The sequence below is a fragment of the Dermacentor albipictus genome, chromosome 6 (assembly GCF_038994185.2).
Source record: "Dermacentor albipictus isolate Rhodes 1998 colony chromosome 6, USDA_Dalb.pri_finalv2, whole genome shotgun sequence".
NCBI classification, from domain to species: domain Eukaryota; kingdom Metazoa; phylum Arthropoda; class Arachnida; order Ixodida; family Ixodidae; genus Dermacentor; species Dermacentor albipictus.
The window spans coordinates 102,796,993-102,818,605 of record NC_091826.1 but is presented as its reverse complement, the minus strand read 5'-3'; the positions used below and the strand labels follow the sequence as shown (position 1 = coordinate 102,818,605).

The 21,613-nt window shown below is 46.6% G+C and overlaps 1 long non-coding RNA gene across 1 annotated transcript in view; it reads right to left on the bottom strand.

Moving 5' to 3' along the window:
• The window catches only part of LOC135913636 (uncharacterized), a 94,442-nt gene extending 73,459 nt beyond the window's left edge, over positions 1 to 20,983 (bottom strand). Inside the window, exons 1-3 of the long non-coding RNA XR_010568080.2 lie at positions 20,718 to 20,983; positions 18,948 to 20,492; positions 7,594 to 7,656 (exon numbers count right to left, since the gene is read on the bottom strand). This is a non-coding gene — a long non-coding RNA (uncharacterized lncRNA). The remainder of the gene's footprint in view (positions 1 to 7,593; positions 7,657 to 18,947; positions 20,493 to 20,717) is intronic.
• Between the last annotated feature and the right edge of the window lie 630 nt (positions 20,984 to 21,613).

Genomic DNA, 21,613 nt, shown 5'->3' with positions numbered 1-21,613 from the left:
ATATATACCCAATGCTTCAAGTCGGCATGAAAGCATTTCTTCGAGCAGCTGTACTAGCCCAGTCCCGCATCTACAGTGACCCATGTCGATATAAAAGAGGGTTGAAGAGCAGGATGTATGTACACATTGCCATGCACTCGGTGACCCAAGTTGGTCTCATTCATACCATCGATGCCAGGTGAAGACGACAGCTTTAAGGAATCAAGCAAAACGTCTTCTTCATTAAGAACGCATGTAATGTAACGCATGGATGTCTAACTTTACATGAACTACAAGCCATACATGAGTCCGTTGAGGCAGCCTAAGAGGTTATCAAACATTACGACAAAAATATTCGCCGAAACTGATTTCCCGAGCGCCATGAAACAGTTAATGGAGTCAGTGAAACTTCATTACTGTGTCAGAAGTTACATGAAACCGTAATGACTCCCCTTTTAATAATCGCCTGCACTGCATTTAAGGACACAGCTTAGACTCTTTCATTGCCATCGTAGATAACAACGCACACGGCAACAGAAACAAGCACCACCGTCACCTCTTGTGCTGTACTCATTAGCCATTTGTCAAAACCAGAAAAATTACATATTCAAACGAACTTTTGTAGCACTCCACTGCCGCGATTCCCGCCAGCCGGCGTGAAATTTTAAAAAAACCTGGTAAGTATCTTTTGAACCTTGTTTGATCCGTGAACCAAGAGCTTTCGCTCGAGTTGGGAAACGTCCAAAACGAGGTCCTCTACTGCATCGCATGAACAGATGAAGTTCCGGATGCCGTCTATGTGCCATTGCACCTCGGCGAACATGGGAGGCAAAGGCACGGCATCTGTGGCGTCGTCTTCGTCCAATGTCGCAGCGGTGGCGGCACTAGGCAAAGCCTCCTCGACGGCGTCATCCAGCGACACTTCGCCGCAGATTGCAACATTTTCGTCGGCCTCCACGTACTCAGTGAGAGTCGTGGTGAGGTTTAAACCCTCGAAACTGTCCTCGGCGAAGCCTGCATCGGCCTCGAGCGGCATCGAGGTTGTTGCGTCCCCGGCAGAGGAGGCAATCTCTCATTTACAGCCACAGTGCTTGAATGAGTTAGCGATTGTGCTTCGCGACACTGCATTCCATGAACTGGCAATAAAATGCATGACGTCGACCACAGTGACCTTTCTTTCCGACTTGCTGCGCGCCATAGCTGCCAGCCGACACTGCACTAGCCGCTTCCGATACCCTTGCTTGAAGCACTTAATGATGCCGGCATCCAGTGGCTGCAGCTGGCTTGTGCAGTTGGGCGGAAAAAAGGCAACCTTTATGTCCCTCAGGCTGGACGTACCAGGTGGGTGGCATGGTGCGTTGTCCACAAAAAGCAATAGTTTCCTCGCCTTAGCACCCATTTTGTTATCCAGCTGCTGCAAAAAATTGTTGAAGAGCGAAGACGTCATCCACCCCTTTTTGTTGAAGTTGTAGCTGCACGGCAGCGTCTTCAAATTCTTAAATCACCGTGGCTTTGCATACTTTCCAACAGGGAGCACCGACAGCCTCTCAGAACCATCCTCGTTAGCACAGAATAGTGCCGTCACACGCTCTTTACTACGCTTGCCACCATGACAGCTGTCACCCTTAAACGCAAAGGTTTGCTCGGGCTGCATATGATAAAAAATACCGCTCTCATTGGCATTGAAAGCGTCGCAGCGCTTGTATGCAGCAATCATCTTCGGTAGCGACTCCATCCACTCGTTCACCGATTAAACGTCCATGGAAGCGCTTTCTCCAGAGCAGCAGCTGTACACAATCCTGTTCCGTTTTTTAAAGCAGTCCAGCCACTCATTGGATGCCTAAAAGTGGTCGATGCCCAGACGCAATGCCATAAGGTCCGCTCAGCCTTTTCTTTTAGAATGGTGCCGTCAACGTTGATTGCAGAGCCTCGTGCCTGATGGATCCACTTAACGAGAACTTTTTGCAACTTCTCATGCTTTCTTTTTCCACTTGAGCCCGAACTTGTTGGCATTCTGCAATATCACCGCTTTGTTTGCCAGGATGGCCTTAAGCGAAGATTCGGGTATCTTAAGGTCCCGGACAATGCTGGCTTTCGTGGCTCCATGTCGCTTTTCCGCTTCCTCGATAATATTCAGCTTATCGCCGAGCGACAGAACTGTCTGATTTCGGGACAACGTGCGTGGCGTTGCTCCACACAACTCAAAACCTTCGCTGAACACTGGTCGCTAGGATTACGACACAAAACACGTGCGATAAACGTAGGCCTCTCCACGCTACCTTGTAGGCGATCTGCTGCTGGGAAACTGGAAGGAGGGAAACGCTTCCGCGACGTGACGAGAGGCGACGCCGCCGAGACGAGATAGAGAAAGTGATTGTGGAGAAGAAAAGGCGCTATTTCCGCACAGCGGGCGTCGCGGGTGACTGTTGTTGGGGGGGGGGGGGGGGGGGGGTGAAATGACCGATGAGATGAGGCAGGGAAGAAAGCTGCGCCGGAGCGAACCGGTGGAGCGGTGTCAAGCGCTCTTCATGCAGAAAGACGGAACGAGGAAAGAGACACGCGCTTCGTGAGGGTGGTCGTATAACGCTGGTCAGGCGTAAGATTGCGTCGGATAACCGAGGTTCCTAATGCGTTGCTTCTATAGGGACTTTGCCAGGACTGCGCTAATCCGTCGTAAAACCCGGGTCATTGCAAAACCGGGGGACGTATAACCGGTGTTCCACCGTACAAGGTACAGAAGGAAAATTGGTCACGTGCATCAACAACAAATTAGCTTTTACTTTGTGGCCTTTCCAGATCAAATTGATACCCAGTTCGCTTCTCTTATTCAATAAAAAATAACATAGTATTCGGTTATAAAATGTTTCCACTATTAATGTGGCGAATGTATCGTGCAAACATTTCATAAGTGGGTAAAGATCAAATAAAGTGTTTTGCACTAGCATACTCTTGCTGAAAATCTGGCATTGCACTAACATTAATTTGTCTGGTACACTTCGAATGATTGATCATCAACTGTGTATATGTTAATCGTTTTTTTTATATGCTGTACTCATTTCTTGAAAATGCATATTGCCATTCGTAACGTAGGGAAGTGCAAGAATACACCTTTACAGAGCACTGAAAGTGAGATGTAGCGATGACTGTCACACAGAAAAAGAACAAAAACACATTAGCACTACAAAAAAACCTGTAAGCTATGCACTGTAGATGCAATATATTATTTGGAAAAATTATGTGTCATTTGTGTTTAAGCAAAGCATGTATGACTCCTTTTAATCGTACCACTAAGTTAGAGCTTAGTAAAATTACTAACAGCTAGGAAACAAACCTACGATAGTGTGTTTTGGCACATTTGAATGCTTATGTTCTGTGGCAGACCTCGTGTGAAACAGCAGATCACACAAAAAAATATTGGATATATCAAGCAGTTTGAAATTCCAAAGGTCATGCATAATGAACTTTTCAGTAAAGTTCATTCAAATTAATTCCTCTTGAAGAAAAAGCAAACTGGAGAAGTGTGGCAAGCAGCCTCCGATGCCTGCAGAATGGCACAAGTAGTTGAACCTGTGCCAGTTTATGGTTTAAACTAGTCCTTGTATTCAAACGTTCAAGAGACGTGTAGTGCTGAGCATCGATACTAAATGTGGTATCTATGATACAAGTACAAATCTAAGATACAAATACAAATCACGCCTGCCTCACGCCTTTCCTTGTTTACATGGTATCTAGCGACCAGAAAACATAACATTTTTTTTTTTTTGCAGTTTGGAGATATAATGAATACTGGTGCCAAAAGATCGCGATTTCCTGGAAGGTATTATAGGTAAAAAGAAATGGAGCTTTATTGGGTCATATTTGCCGTTCTTGATTGCGAACATCGCCTCCCAGAAATTACATAAAACGGGATCATATCAAAGAGGTTCTTCCGTATATAGTTGTAGAAAAGCTTTGTAGGAAACATTGTTTAGATCATTCATAAAACGAAAAAGGTTTATAGGCATATCTTGGCATGAAACAGCGTTCTGTGTCTAGCCCGTATGACTTTTTTATGACTCCCAATGATAATGACGGACTGGCTTGTCAGGCTACCATCACATGTTCGATGATGCTGCTTGCACATGAAAGCAGTAAAAGGTCAAGTGGAGTGCTGGTCAAGACAAACGAAGGCTTTTTTATGCTTGAATAGCCTACAATGTCAGCTATTCAAGATGAATCAAACTGATACTTACATAGTGAGTCAGCAATAATAATGCTGTATACATTATGCAAAACAGGTGTGCCTAAAATTCTAAATGCTGTTGCAGCCACAGCCCTGTCGTGCAGGGTGTTTTCTGTATGAGGCGTGTTCAGAAAGAAACCAAACTTCTAAAATAGCATGCCAAATATCAAAGGAACCGTGCTGCGACTACTGAGCGCACATAGCGGTAGGCTTACACAACGAACTGCCATTTGCCACATTTCACTCTGACCGTTAGTTGGCGAGCTACAGCTGCTGAAGGGAGCATGTCCACAATCTGTTCGTCTGATTAGTGCCAAAGTGACAGTGAAAGATCTAGAAGACGAATGTGTGTGTGCGCGATTTTGCTAATAAGTTGGCAAAACTATCACAGAGACATTTCGATTGCTTATTCAAGCGCATGGGGAGCATGGTATGGGTCACACGCCGTGCTAGAAGTGGTTTAAGCGTTCTGAACACGGCGGAATGTTTGTCAATGACAATCCCAAGCCTAGACAACCTTCCGCCTCGACAGATTATGACCGTGCCAAGACAGTTCGTGCTGTGATTCATGGAAATCTCCATTGAACTGTTCAAGAAGTTGCTGTAGAAGTGGGCATCAGTGTAGGATCATGCCATCACATTTTGAATGACAAACTCGGGATGTGTTGCGTCAACGCAAAATTCATGCCACATTTGTTACCTGGCGATCTCAGACAGAGCCATGTTAGAATCAGCCACGAGATGCTTGCAACTGCCACTGATAATCAAAACTTCCTTAAAATCGTAACAGGTGATCAGACATGGGTTTATGGCTATGGTACTGAAACAAAGAGGCAGTCGTTGCAATGCGTGAGCAAAGGGTCTTCTTGCACAAAAAAGCACACATGAATTGGTCAAAGTTCCTGGTAATGTTGGTTGTGTTCTTTGAATGCAAAGGCATTTTCCATCAGGAATTTGTACCATATGGTTATGTGTAAGCAAGGAAGTCTACCAGGGAATTCTAGCACATTTGAGGAACGCTGTGCGCTGTAAGAGGCCTGAATTGTGGGGAAACCAGACTTGGATGCTGCATCTTGACAATGTGCTGGCTCATGCGTGGCTCCTTGTCCACAGCTACCTAGCAATGCATTACACTCCCATTGTGCCCCATTCATCACATTCTCTGGACCTAGCCCCAGCAGAGTTTTTCCTGCATCCCAAACTTAAGCCCAAGTTGAAAGGACGTCATTTAAAAACCATAGAGTAGATTATTCAGGACAATGTCCAAAAAGTGCATTCCAGGAGGCTTTCCGAAAATGGAAGAAACAATGGGAAAAGGGTATTGCCAATAGAGGGGACTACCTTGTGGGGGACAGTGCCTAAATTAGTACTCTAAACAGTGTTGTTATAGCAAAAGTTCAGGTTCTTTTTGACCACACGTCGTAATTAGAACAAAACTTTAGAAAACAGTGTGGCACATCATAACAGGCTATGATTTGTTGGGCACTCAGCTGGCAAGGTAGCCAAAATCAATCATGCAATCTGCAATCTTACCTCACTTTATTCATCTTTCATCTTATCTCATGCGGTATTTATGTTTGTACTATTTATCTTTCAAATGCAACTTATGCCATCTTAGGGCATAAGTCTCATTTTAAAATGTAGGAGAGCTTTTTGGGGAAGACCTGGTGCTGTTTTATTTTTAATGTTACGTAATACATACCTAGTTCTTTCCTTTGAAGTTTTCAAGGAAGCCTGATAAATATCTTCAAAAATATGTCGTTGTACATTTGCACACCAGTATAGTGTTCTCAAAGTACAAAGACTGCTTGCAAGTCTCAAGCAAGCAGTCATCCACGTCACCCAATATAAAGGCTAGGCAGCGATGTCAGCAATTTTGTTGTGAGCGTGCAAATCCAGCATGCTGACAACTCATGAACAATTGGTTAGCTCTGAAAATGGAGCCAAACACTCTGATCCGCTTGTATACCGAGGCGTACATGTGGATACCGTTAATTTAAAACACAATTTAGAGCACTGCTGTCCAGTCATGCAGAGGGGCAGTACTAGTAATATTTCCTGCTCACTTTGTGCAATGCTGTGAAAAAAATCTTCACAAAAGACAACTTATGAAAACTGCAACAGGTGGTTCCAACACACTGTGGAACGAGTATTTGAGGACTTTGGTAAATAATTCTGAATAATTGGTGAGCAAAGCATGCAGAAAAACAGCATTTCCAGTAACTAAAGACTGGTACAAACGAGGTGCTATTGGTTGCATCCATGTATGACATACCACTTTTTAAAAAGCTTTTGTTCTAAGTACATAAAAAACTTAGCATAAGTCGTCATATCTGACTGTATTCTTTCTCTAGCTTCTTTCTTATAATATTTCAGCGATATGTACCACAGTTCATGAGGGAAATGTCATGCAGTAAATGTACTGCTCGCAGTTGATTGCCTTTGCTGCGTTTCACTTAATGGCAGACTATGGGCATTTCATACACTCAAAAGGTTTGTCAGCTTTGCGAGTGTACTGGTGTCTTTCCAAGTCACTCTTCTGCACACAAACATATTGTAACAGTAACGAAGAATGCCACAAGTGACAAAAGAGTAAGAGAAGGGCAAGCAGAAGGATAGAGCAGCAGTGGGTCAGGGGATTAGTTGGTTTCTGGAACGGCTGAGATTCGGGTGGGTCGTGTAATGCTTGGAGCTCATTCAAGGTACCGGACTCCCATTACATTTTGGTGGCAGCGGTGTTAAGCAGCAGCCAGACGTCTCCCAGCACGATGATGCATGAAAACAGCATTTTGCCTATGTGTTCTCACATATCTCATTTTTCCTAACCCAGCAAAACGAGAACTTCTTGCCAACATGCAGTGAATAATAAGGAGATTGCATATTCTCTCCTAACACTCTTCTAAATTCTTTTCTTGAGAATTATGACAGCAGTGGAATATGTGTAAACACTTTCAAAACTATTCACTCACGCTTCCTGCTTGTCAGCATGCTGCGAGAAGCCTTCATTCTATATTGAACTTAAGTTAGTTGATCATGACCATACGTATGAGGAGACGAATGTTAAGAACAGTTGGTGTCACAAGACACCAGAAAGTCACCAAGTGGTTGAGGAGGACGCAGCAACTTAGTTGAAAACAAAGAAAATAAACTGGCATTGCATCCATCCTTAGGAGATGGACAGGAAGCAGCCAGATTTAACAAGTAAACCTAGAATAAGAATTCAGGTTATGTAATACGATGAAGTCGACAACGTCTGTATGTCCTAATTTGACGAAACAACAATAAAGTTGCCTTCTGCACCCATATTCTGAAGCAAATCGAACCTGCAAGTTAGCAGGGCATACGATGCAGTTGCGACTGCGGTTCCAGCACTAAATATTGAAAGCACTCACTGATCTGTTCCTCGTCGTCTTCCTCCGGCAAGGCTGCCGCCGCAACTTGCACCACTTGCGCACCTAATACGAAAGCAAATATACGCAACTTCAATTCTGTCACCAGGTTCGGACACATGGGAAACAAAAGCACTATCTTAAGTTTTCACCAACATTAATAACTTTCTGCATGGCAACCCTACGCAGTACCACAATTCTCACGTGTTATAGAAAGCAATAGAGCTATGCAATGTAATTCTTGTACGTCTGGACATCGTTGCTCACTTGTCGTGTCTAGGGACCAGAAATGTATTACAGGACGTCTAGGGTGTCAGGGGGCTACCATACCCCAAAAACACAAAGACAGGTAATTAATGTTTTAACGGCGTATTCAATATGTAATTTCAAAATACGGTAGTCATTTGCAAGCACTGCTGACGTTATGGTAAAAGTTGCCTATTAGACATCTTGTCAGATTAGCTGTAAACTATTATTAGATAGTGCACAAGACTCTCAGAGCAGCTTTTGCAATAAAATGAGGTATGTTCGGAAGGTTAAAATTCATAGAATGAGGCATGGACGGAAAGGATATGTGTATTGTCGGGATAGAATTTCATGCAATTTTTGCAGTTCCAAACCACAATTTCGTTAGACCTCGTGGTAGCATGTCAGTATTGAAGCACTGCCTAAACGTGCGACAAGTGCATTTTATTGCATTAGCATTAGGAATGTCAAAGTGGAAAGAAGTGCGTGTGTGAAGTGTGGGAAGCCAGTCGCATAGTAGAGGTAGAGCAGGGCTTAGAAGGATTGTGTGTGCGCGTGTGCGCGCGCGCCCAGTGCATCATTAGGTAGGTCCAGAAGTTTAGCCATGTTCTGGCACTGTTTGTTAAGCATGTCACCACTATATCGCAGTGATAGGATACCGCAATGATGTCTCCTTTTTTCGTTATAATGAACAGTGTCGCTGATAAGTAATCTGGTGAGCTAAGTAAAACTCCCGATTCATAAACAGCGTCAACATCAAACTTTTGCAAAAAATGGGACCTGTAAAGGAGGCAGTGATGTCCTTGTTTTGCGTGCAAAACATACCGAAATTCGTGGTGGTAAATAATACGTTGAAATCTTTGGCTAATAAAGTAGGGTTGCAAATATTTTAATGTCCATTGAACTGCTAGAGCTTCCAGCATCGTAGAGGAATGATTGAGCTCTGCACGTTTGAATGACCTCCTCAGGTGCAACACAGGACGGTATCGTCGGTCTTCATTCTTTATTAGGAGAAGAGCAGCTAAACCGAGACAAAAGGCATCTATGTCCTCTAACGTATTTAAAGGCTCGAGCCCCTTTTAAACACCTCTTTCGTTAGAACAGTGAGACTTCTACGACTTTATCACCGATGGCCGTTGAAACGCACTGTGGAAAGTACTCCTCCCTTTTGTTTGTGCAGGTTTTTCGCTCAAACATCTGATCACGAGATGTGTGTATGATAAGCAGCTATCTGCATATTTAGACCGCTGTGTAGTGAGACTTCGTGTGATGCAACTGCAGAAGAGCGTTCTCCTTATGGATCTGGCATTCCACAATATATTTAAATAGACAAACTGGATTGTTCACGCGTACGTCCGCTGCAGCTGTAAACACATTCTTTCTAAGGGAGAGAGCAGGCACAGCACGAAAACACAAAATGCAGCGAGGGGACACATGTGCTGCACGTTTCTTTCAAAGTCTCAAAACTTGGTCATGGTGGTATGGAATCTTCTAAAACGAAACTATCAGAATAAAAAGTATCACGCTCTAGGAGTACACGTTTCCTGAGTGCCTCTTTATCCTGTACTGTCTATTTTGCCCTTCACTAGCTTTGTTTCAATAAATACTCCACCAGACTGCCCGAGTTATCTGCTTCGTGCGTTTTTTTTTTCACAAACAAAAAAGGAGTCCATCGGTGCTCCTTCTTTTCTCACTCGCGGAGTAAGAATAGGCCAGGTTGGCAAACGGCGGCCGCTAAACATAGACCGGCAGTGTCCCAGCACTGGTTCATATTTTGCTCACTCTTCGACGGATGGCGTGACGGCTATGTTAACGCCGCTCGCTGCTATCTCAATGCGGCGCGACGTTTCTTTTTTCAGGGGTCAGGCGTGCACATGTGAGTGTGATGGGCAGGAAATCTTTTGTTCCCGCTGCAGAGCGAGTTACAAAGGCTGTACAGAGAAACTGTCTATCTTTTTTCGCACCGAAAGACGTAGAACGTTTGAACATTTGGCGTAGAGCTATCCCAAGGAAGTATCGAATACTTCAGCCGAATGATCACGTCTGCGAAAAGCACATCGTGCTTCATCTTGTGTCCGAGACCTGGGCACGTCTTGGTCACGTCTTCGGCACGTCTTGATGAGTGCTCCGTCAAAGGCAACAGTGGCGAACGATGCTGCTCCCACAAGATTTCCCGACTGCCCGACTTACCTATCAAATACAGCGAAAACAAGGAAGCGCCCGGCGAAGAGACAACCGTGGTTGCATCAAAAAGGTGATGCGCTGCATCAAAAGAGTGTAACGAGCAAGAAACCTCGTGTAGCAATGACAGTGGTGGCACTAATGGAAGGTCGTTTCAAGCTTTGCAGAGTGCACCGGAACACAACATGGATGCGTTTGAAGAGTAAACATGTGATAAAACGCCCCAATCTGCTGCTCTTAGCTCATCCCTGGAATCGCGAGCTTGTTCGGCGATTTACCGTGGTCGTTTCTTCCGTCAAACTCACGAGGATACCACCTGCTCGTCTTTGGAGAAGAACAAAGCGTCGTTTTCTCCCAGCTGGAGCACACCAAAAAACCTGAAAGCCGTTTACTGTCAGATGCATGCCTATCGCCAGTGAGCCCCGCGTCTTCCTTGGTAACACCTAGAATTGTTAAAATTCATGAAGTTATGCTGGCAATCATAACCGTGATGGGAAGGTCAGTTTCAATGGCAGAACGTACTTTAACAACTATCGATCACGTTAAGGCTTTCTTAGAGCATGTTGATAAGACGAAACTGTGCAATCGTGGACCGAGCACTATGGAGTACCCGCATGTTGAAACAAAATGCGCACATCTTCACAACAACCAGAGATAGTGGCACAAGAGATGCTCTATTGTTCTTATTTCCCACTTCCCCATTCCCCAGTGAGGAGTAGCAGGCTAGAGACACGCTCTCCAGGCCGACCTCTCCTCCTTTCTCTTCATTAAAATCGACTCCTCCTCCTATTGTTCTTGACCCTAGTGAGTCGAACTTATTAGTATGTCACAAATGTCTTGGCCTTTTTCAAACGTCCCGCGAATGCACCCGAAAAGAACAGAACAAAAATTGCGCAGGCTTAGGCCTTCAGGTACGCGTCTGCTCACTTCATACCAGAGCAAGGACAAAGTTGCAGCACTCCATCGGGCAAATTATGCTTTGAAAAGGTCGAAAAATCATCTGCTTACCCGCTTTACAGAAGTGTCGGTGGAGCTTGCAGAAGCTCATATCCACATGCAAAAAGTGTCAGAAGGACTAGGAAAGAAACTACGCACACTAGATCTCCCTAGTGCTCAGCTGACCGCGGTAAAGCAGCGTGTAGCAGCAGTAAGGTTGACGAACAAAAAAAAAGCAGACGGTACACAGAGGATTTCCTTCTGATGTGCTTGCTGTTGCACATGCGCAGCCCAGCTGCATACTAGGTCCTGCGAGATAACGAGGTGCTCCCCCTTCCTTGCGTTACGACAGTGCGCAAGTACCAGAGCATGATAAATGTCAGGTGTGACTTTGACAAGAGGTTTTTCACAGCCTTTAAGGAGAAGATGGCCACTAAAGACAATTTTCAAAGGCATGGAATAGTTGCTTTCAACGAAATGCGCGTCCGAAAGGAAATTCGAATTCTTTCAAAGACGATGACATCATACACTGGCTTCACTGATTATGGAGATTCTTCAGAGGCCCGCGACGACCTTGCTCACCACGGTCTTGTATTCACCTTTCGGTCATTTGGTGACAAGTACTCTCAGCCGACAGCAGTGTTTGCAAGCAAGGGCCCCACAAAGGGAGCTGTACTCGCTCAGCTCTTCCTAAAAGCAATATTTTTGCTTGAAGACACGGGAGCCTTAGTCGACGCGGACGTATGTGATGGCGCAAGTACTAACCGTCGATGTGGAAAGAGTTCGGAGTCACTGGAGCATTGCAACGTACCCGCAACTACTTCATCCATACCACTGATGAACAACTCAATGTATATGTGTTCTCTGACGCACCCCATCTTATGAAATGCGTTTGGAACCATTGACTTTCACCGAAAGCGTCGTGCGTAAATGGCGGTCGCGTTGACTGGGCACATTTTGACAGGCTGTTTATGGAGGATTCTAAACAGCCTGAAATTTGCGTGTTTGCCTCAAATTAGCTCTGTTCCACATCAACCCTTCAACGACCGAAAAAATGCGGGTGAAGCTGGCCACTCAGTTGTTCAGCTGGAGTGCAGCGAAAGGCTTGGAGTTCTACTCGAAGTGAGGCGCAACATGGCTCAAAAATCTCAAGGCAACAGTAGAATTCACACTAAGGTTCAATGATCTTTTTGATGCTCTCAACCGAAACTATCCAAAGGAAAGCATCACTTTTGGAAGCAGAGATTTCAGGTTCCTGACCTCGTCGTTGCATTGCCTAAATAAATGGGAAAAAGAATTCGCATCACGAAAAATCTCAAGAGCAAGTTTCCTAACCACTGTGGGCCTTCGTGTGACTATTTTGTCCGCACTGGAACTATATAGATACCTGCTAAAGGAGTGTGGTTTCAAATATGTTTTAACAGGAAAACTTAACCAAGACGTGTTGGAACGCTTCTTTGGGATCATCCGACAGGCTGGAGTCCAAACTAACCACCCATCTATGCGCACATCTCTGCAGCTTTACAACGTGTTATCAGTTTACAGTTTGATTAAACCTCCTCAGGGTGTCTACCAAGTTGACATTTCCACATTCGCCGAGTTTTCACGGTTTTCCCTGAGCGTCTTTGCAAAATTCCCCGAGTAATGCAGAACTATGTTTTATGTCAAGATGGCCTGAAACCATATCGCCCGATGCTGTCACCCTCTAGTAAACCGACTTAGTCCAATTTGAATACTAAAGAGTAGTCTTTATGTTATTCAAGAAGAGAATAGGAGGGGGGTTTAGTAAAATGCAGAGCAAATAAGATGTCTTCGAAAAAAAACTGCAAATCGAGTCGCACATTCTTAAATACGAATAAAAAGGAGATGCATAAAGATGCAAATATTTTCGAATATGAGCTACTTCTATCAACTGATAGCAAGCTCAGATGTATGAGGCCCAAACGGTGTCGCAATTGAGATTCTCTCTCAACAGCTCGTAAGTCAACCTCAACTGTCCTCACATACTCTCGGTCCACACACAATGCCTCAGTGTTGTGTTTCACTGCTTTAAAGAGTTTATGTTGGTTTGGATGGGGTAAACCTGCATCTCGGCATCAGCCAGCACTATGTTTTTTGAGCTCAAGCTCCTTCAAAATGGCGGGCGCACGCTTCCTTTCCCATTCATTCCTCAATGCGTAGGTCCTTTATGTTCTTGTCCGCCTTCTGGCACTCGTTCGCCCCATAAACCACTTGAAGCACTACTTGGTCAGTTGCACACTCCACGTCTGATTTTTCGAACTTCCTGGGACCATGAAAACGTCAGAAAAATCAGCGAGTTGGAAAAAATTAATGCATGTCATTTAGTGCCCTGCTCAAACCGCCACAGGCACATTCGAAAACGCTCTGAAGGCCCGCTGGTACACGTATTAGGCATATCCGTGCTCGTACTGGGACTTGAAATACCGGGCGTGTATAATTAAGGAATATATACTGTGTCCCATGGCAATAGCCCCTTCCCACGCTTGTTATGCTTCACTGCAATACTTTTGTGTATGCTTCACCAAGTAACATTTTTGTATGAAGGCGAAGCTGACTTTCAGAAACCGGCATTATGCAACACGCCGCGCTTTCCAAGCTTCTAAGCCAACCGCGAGGACCACAAAGGCGGAGTCCATGCCATTGCAGACAGCAGCGAATTCTTTCATTAAAAAACACGACAACCAACGCCAAGAAGCTTCATAGCGAACGTCAAAGCAGCTAGGCCTAGCTTTGCCGCCGTGGTGGCTTCGGCTGCCAGTGGATCTGCGTGCGAAAGCACCGGTTCCAGGCGGCAAGGTAACGAAAATGGCAGTGGTGGTGGTTTTGATTATTGCCGTTTCGGACCTATGGTCACAGCAAAACCTCCGGAAAATCGGCCGGCGAAGAGTTCTTACGTCCGAAATTTAAGACGTTCTGATACATTCACTCTATGGGGTACGTGGTGGTGCCGCGAAACCGTCCAAATTATCGGGAATCCGGAAAGCCGGCCATTGACTGTACACTGGAAATTCCTCCAGCCGACGACAGCGCATCAAAGACGATTCAATACAATTTCTGTTGTTACTCGAGCCAGCGTTACCTCGACTTTCGACCCTTTCAAGAAATTTACAGCTAATTTTCCCTGATAGAAGCACAAATTCCCTGAGTTTTCCCCGAGTTTTTCCAGGCTACTCAAAATCCCTGAGAATTCCTGGTTTCCCCGGTTTTCCCGGTTGGTAGACACCCTGACTCCTAAATTCGGATATTATCGCGTTGAAAATGAATCTCGCCAAGGTGCACCTGTAGTAACGCTCAAAGATTTGAGTTATGGCTCGCGTGCTACACAGTTATGTAGCCACGAGAAGGAGGCAGTTGTGCAAGCAAAAATCTGAGCCAAAAAATAGGTCGCAAGAGCTGCAAAAGCTGTCAGAGCATCAGTACGTGAAAAATGTACGTTTAATATGCTGAAATAATTGATGGACGTCATGAACTTCGCCGTGTGCCCGAAGTGTGTGCCAGTGGCCAGTTTGTTTATGGAACATTAACGGTTGTACAAATTATTGATTTTATGGCAAGCTCTGTGTACATGTCAAATAAATGTCACTACTGCACTTTGGCGTAACAGATCGACTCGGACTCCGAACCAAAGCTCCCTATAGAAAAGCGATGGTGTCATTTTCGGGTAATTGAAACTGCTCAGCACTGTAGGACGGCAAAACCGACGACATAATTTACATCTTGACTTGCCGGAAGTCATTTCGCTACAGAATTTTGATGATAATACGGCGTCACCCTGGGTGGCATGCTTTTCTCTTGAAAGCGCCAAAAGGTGAGAGCCATACCTATTTTGCAAATTAGTTCGCAAGAAGGTCTGTGAAAAATCACATCGCCGGAGCGCAAAAATTTAAACTGACTCTGAAAGTGCAGCGCCGGTACTAGCTACTCGATGGTCTTAAGTTGATCAGAAAAGAGTCCAACATGTCGAAATTGGTGATCTGAAGCATTGATCACTAATGATCGATTTGAATAGACGTGGCAAAGAAAGAGTTAACATGACGCCACCGGATTCTCCACTCTCGATTGCGTGAACGTGGAAAAATGGCTCAGAAATAAAAAAAATTTGGAGGACGCTTAAGCTTCGCCTTCAAGAGTGGGACGCGACAGCGTTCCCGTCGACCCGCCAAGGGGTATAAGACAATGCGGTACGGCACAGCGATCACTTACGATGCGCCCCGCATCGGACTTAGCGCCCACCTATCACGCGGTGAGCGTCGAGCAACGCAGCGTTCGCCGCGGCAACGAAACGTGCGCCTGAGCGAAAGAAACGAACCAAAGAACTCGGTGTCTCGGAGGGGAAACGATCTACGCCAGCCAAACGTCGTGATCGGCACGGGCAGAGAGATAGATAGTAATCTAAACCGGGAGCACGGCGAAGCGTCGTCAGGGGAGAGGGAGTCCCGCGACGCGCCTGGCAGCGGTCCCAATGCGCGCGCGGCGCGCCTCCTGTCGGGGCAGCGCCGTACATTGAGAGGAGGGGGTCTTCTGTGTTTGCCGCAAGATGGCTCTGCGTGTGCGGAAAGCGCAGAAGAAATGCAGCGGAAACGCACTTCGCAACTCGTGTAATTGTGACTTCTGTACGTTACATGTTCATAATTACCGATATACACCGCAGTATACCTTTCCACGGCTCGTTTCGAAGGCAACACCGCATTCACTAGAGGCGCGTTTGCACCGCTTGGAAGCATCGAACTCGTGGCTGAGTGGTAGCGTCTCCGTCTCACACTCCGGAGACCCGGGTTCGATTCCCACCGGGCCAATCTTGGAAGTTGCTTTTTATTTATGAAGCGCCTGCCGTGATTTATCGCTCACGGTCAACGCCGCCGACGCCGACACCGACGCCGACACCGACGACACCGGCTTTTCTGCGACACGAGCTCCTTAACGCTATCGCGTTAAAACGTGCAAGTGAACCAAAACATTATGCTAGCCATTGTTCTTCTCCACATGGAGGGAACTCCGCGTGCTTGGTTCAAACACATAAAGCGGAACTCACTAGCTGGGAGCTGTTCAAGCAGAAGCTTTCCGACCTTTTCCAATCAACGTGCTCAGCTGCTAGCCGCGGAAACTCTACGCATGGTGCATCGCGAACTCGAAGCTTCCTTATCCCGCCTCACCCCAGAAGACGACCTGGGACAATTTCCCCGCAACAGTATCGTCAATTTCCGTCCATGTTTGGCCAGGAAGTCGCTAACTATGTCATCCCCAACGCCTTCTTTCTTAATCGGCCTAACGCCAATATGACTTCTTCTATGATCGTGATTTACCGCCGTCCGCTCTTCGCCCCCCGTTGCGAGAATCCATCTGAATGACGCACAACTGACGGTGTGCTGATCCGTTTCTGGTGCAGCCCGACTGATTACGTTGCCCGTCACAGCCGTAGTCGATGGAGGTCCCCACCCAACTTCCATAATCTACAGGCCTAGTTCGCTGTGCGTCTAATTATGCGCTCCACACAGAGAGGCAAAGTACAGCTGCACGTAATCACCATTTCCCCGTTAGTCGGCGCACCACGCACACCACAGGGTGTTTAACTCGCCACCTCCCAGCTTCGAAGGAACGTTTCCCGTTACAGCCGTAGTCGTCGGAGGTCTCCACCCCAGAACACCTTTTGGAATCCCTCCACTTCGCCGCGAAACGGTTCACCTCGTCGCTTCCACGAAACTTGCAACGCCTGTGCTCGCCATTACGACAATGTCACCAGCCACGTCAGCCCCAGCTCCGCCGCTCTACTTCGCCGACGTTCCTACGAGCCACCCAATTGCAGAACTGCATAAAACGGAACCTAGAGGTGGCGCGGCGATGTCCGATTTGTCCGAAAATTCTCCGCCTACGCGATCAACAAGGCAGAATATTCTACAGGTTGCTGTCTGGATGTCTTGCTCTACCAAACTCAAGCTGAAACCTGAGTGAGGGTCTGAACTGGAGAATCATCCGTTCCACTCGATTACCCCAACCTGGAAATTGCACTAACCTACATCACGCTCGCTTTCAATGCATCGCACCCCGAAGCTGCCTGTGTTTTTTCGTTTTACATATTCCTCGGTGACGACCCAGAACTGCCCTTAGACACTTAAATTTCCTTTGCTAGTGGCTCGAGAAGCGACTGTGGCGCGACGCCATTGCTCATGCTTACCACGCAAGGCAGCATAACCGCAAGCCGCTGCTCGCATCCGAAGAAAATCAGAAGCGAGTTTACAATCAGCGGCATCATAATGCACAGGCGCCAACTGCGGGGGCGGCGGGTGGAGGCCCTGAGGCCACAACCCCCTCCAAAGTTACCCGAGGTTGGGGTAGACAGACACCCCCCCCCCCCCCAATCCGGCGATGCCGAAGCACAGCGCCGTTCCTCACCGCTTCCCTAAAATGTCAGTACCAGAGTTCTATAACCCACATCATTTGAGGTTTACTTCCACTGTATCTTTTCAGTTGAAATTTTATTCTGGGTAAAAGCTTACTGTAGCATTGTAGGTGCGGACGTGCAGAGCTGTATTTCTCGAAATCCCGACAGTAAGAGGACAAGCGCATTAGAAGCATCAGCGGCGGCTTCCTCATCCGTATTTCGAACTTCGATATTTGTTTTAATTCCCGCTGTGAACACCATGCAAAAACATAACTCGAGTATATGTAAGTATATACACAGGACAATGTTTATTATATTTTTTTTCAAGAGAAGGAGGTAGCCAACTAAGAATCATGTCTAATGATACGGATAGCCTACGCCTAGACAACAAATGTGTTGCCGTATGTTCACCTCCCTTTAAGTTGCTTTGTGTACTTTTTTGTTCTTGAAAAAAAACGCAGACTTCAGTGTTTTATCAAGGGCGTGTGAAACGCACGTGAATTATACGGGGTGTTTCAGCGAACACTTTGAAAAATTTTTTAAAGTTGCCTGTGGAAGCTATTACAACTGTAGTTCATGAGCAGGTTTACTCGAAGGGGCGGACATGCGCAAAAATTTGAGATGCAACATCGACTAATCTTTGAAAAATTCGCTAATTAAGTTCACAGTTAATTACATTATGGCCCATATTGCAATTTACAAATTCTAGCCATGGAGTTCCCAAGGCGGATCCTTAGAACGAATTTTCGAGATGACACAGGTTTCGAGATATCAAGTCTCGAGCTTTGCGGAGAAACGTATTATCATTCAAGTTAACTTGTTAACAAAACGTCGTTTGATGCACTGAAGCACGCAAGTCCAATATATGGACACCTGTTCAGGTATGTTACATAGAATTGCCAATAATGTTATCAAATACGAACACATTAAACATCATGTAACTAAATATTTTAAGTGGTGCGGTTTCTGGCGCCGCCTTTTCGACAGTCGAGGCAATTGCGATACATCAACACTGACACGTTCCTTGGGCACAGCTGGCTTAACTGCATGCGAGCACGAAGGCTCGGAGACATGAGCGTTAGGTGTTTCCGAGAAATTATGCGATACTGGGTACGCCAGACATTAGTTGTGAAGGCGTTCAACCACTAGGCTCAAGTTCAGATACACACCTAGGCTCAGATACAATAGACTAGGTTCAGATACACACCTATCAGGCGAAAGAACATCTTGTCAACGCATTACAGCCGGATGAAAAACTGGTGTCGGAATACAATCCTCATATCCTGTGAAACGCTCAGCAGTCGACGCTGCGAGCAAAGCATTTTGGCTGGGCTCGTCAGTCGGCATAAATAATGGTGAATGGCTAGATTGCCTTACGGCTGAACATGAGACACCCATTCGAGCTACTTTACGGGCTGTATAAGAACTTGCTCCCGAATGAGCACTGCACTGAAATGCGGAATTCACTGAAGGCATATCTGAAGTAACTGCTGCATCTGTCATGTACAAAAGATTTTGCAAGAGGGTTATATGCTTTAGCATCCATGCGACTATAGAAAAACCTAGTAGGAATGCGCTCAACACGCTGACTTACCGGTGATGTACTGTCCACCTGGGTTCTCCGTGGAGCTTGCCGTCGCGACGCTTTGACTGGGGTAGACTGTCCCAGCACTCTACACTGGTTCTCTCTTGCTGGTGGTGAAATCGAACAGGCATTGGCCTGCCGTGCACTGTCAAAGTCTGCTGCATCGTACAAGTTCATGGAAGCCGGATGATATTCCGTCCAGCGGGAACCACTGTCGAAATCCGGTGGTGAATATGAGGCTTGGAGACACGACAAAGTCGCTCAATCGATCACTACCGTCAATGCCTTAATAGCGCCGAGTCCCAGAAGTTATGAACCCAGTTGTCAAGTGACAATCGACGGTAGCTGACATATCTTGATACTCGATGGCCGTGAAAAAAAAACCCAAATTGTACACTACTCTCTCCAAGTAGTTCTGGATGATTAAATGGGATTGAAGCAGGCGGATAAGTGAAAAGTGCTTGTTCTAGTCCTGAAGACTCATGAGCGACAGAACCACTCCGGTGTCATCCATCAACTGCTACGTCAGGTTGTTCACTTTTACGGGAACGCGCATAAGCGACAAGGCGCCGACAGCGTCAATGTGTAGAATAGTGGCTGTCCTTATAGTCGTATTCTCTTGCATTTCAAGCTCGTTGACTGGTGCCGATGTACTTTGCGATGAACAGCACATTTGGAAGAAATGTCCTTTCCTTCCACATGTCTGGCAGAATTCGGGGCGGGCACGACAAATTCGGGACGGGCTGCGAAGAGCCGCAACAGAAACAGCTGACGGCGCGGAGGCAGAGCAGGCGCCCGGTTGCCTCCATCCCGGAAGGGGTGGCCCACTTCCTCGCTCTCGGCGTCCGCCACTGCGGCGCGGTGAAGGGCGGGGATGTCGGTCCGATGGCCGCGATGAGGATAACCGTCAACTTTGACTGGAACGGGGCGGTGATGACCGCCATCTTCAACTGCAGACGGTCCGGGAAGGTAACCGCCACCTAGGAGGTCCCGAGGAAGCGAGACTGGTCGCGGCCGCCATCTTGTGGGTGACGACGCAGTGAAACGGCGTTTGCGTGTAGAACGCTGAGCTTCTGAATCATTTTATCAGTGCGTTCCTCTTCCTCCGCAATTCCCAGTGCATTTTTTACTGTAAAGTACTCGCCTAGTTGAATGAACTGGCGGTGAAGTTGTTGCGACTGCAAGCCGCAAACGATCTTTCTTGGACATTGAGGTCGGTAGCGGTGCCAAACATGCAGGATTGAGGAAGCCGTTGAACGTCTTGGATGAATTCTGTAGTCGCCTAAACCGGACATTGTAATCCGTGGTTGAAATGGACGCCCCTGCAAAATTATTCATCTGCAGAATTGTGCTTGTCAAGCACTTGAAACGCCGCTTCGTAAGCGTCAACCGCCCCTGAGTCCCCTGTCACTTCGTCTTCGTCTCAGTCTGCCTTTCAGTCTGCGCCTCGATGATATTGTAGTAGACGCTGGCACCTTCTACTCCCAGCGCGTTGAGGAGGAACGCTTTCTTGTGTTCCGGCGTAGCGGTCTTGACGGCGACGTCGACGTATGCCTGCAACACAAGAAGGGTCGGAAAATTGGCGCGTTCATGTTGAGAAGTAGAAGGCTGTGCTGAAGGGCGAGGTTCGACGCAATGAAGACGCCGCAGTAGCGTCGGAGGTGACACAGGTGATATCAAAGACGCATTAAGATGCAGAAAGTGCAGAAATACTGCTTGAAATAAGGGCAGGCAAAGTGAAAGATACAGTAAAAAATACAGCTGGCAGGCGCCACTTACAGGTAAGCGCGATGTACGTGGATCATCGTCGTCGTCGTCAAAATGTTATCAGAATGGCGACCGAACGCGCTGCCCAGCAGGATATGGCCCAGGTACCAACGCTTGTAGCGTCAGGGCACAATCCGGATTCCTCGGCAGCAATACGGTTTGTAAGAAATCTTCAAAGCATCGTAGTACGTACGGAAGCGTCTATCCTCGTCGCCAAAATCTTCCGTCGTAGTGGCCGCCATGAACACCATGCCGGGCACATTGGCACGCCAAGACGGCGGCCTGAAGAAAGACGTGGAGACGCAGACAGGGACCGAAGCAGAGAGTGCGTTTATTGGGAGCAGTGTTGCCAGGTTGGACAAGGCGGCGGATTCCAAAGCTAGAGAAATTGTAGCTCGAATCTAGCCAAGCACAAAAGAGAGCAAAAATAATTGTAGCCAAATACGGCCATTTTTATTTGCAGTTTTCTTTGTATTATCTATGTACGTCTACCTTGCCATGTGCACTTTAATGCATGTATGGTCTCAGGTTGCACTTATGGACTTAGCAGTACGCCATCTCAGAGGTGTCGTTACTTATGTGCTCACTTGATGGTGCAATTCAGTCTATAGATAAAAAACGTCATGTTCAGCACAAGGTGCTCTGTTCACCTAAGGTAGACCGCAATCTTATACGGTACGTTCCCGCTAAACTGGAACAAGAATGTTTCTGCGTCCTCGTTGCGCAAACTTGTGAATTTTCCTCTCTTGTTGATTCCTTCATTACATAAATTGCGCCCATTGATAGCACGTCCGCGTATCTCGGATGGATGGTTGGCTGGGTGCTTTCAGCGTCCTCTTTGTAACGGGGTGGTGGCCTTCACCACCAAGCTCCTGTTACTCTGTTGTCTAATGTCCTACCTATGTTGC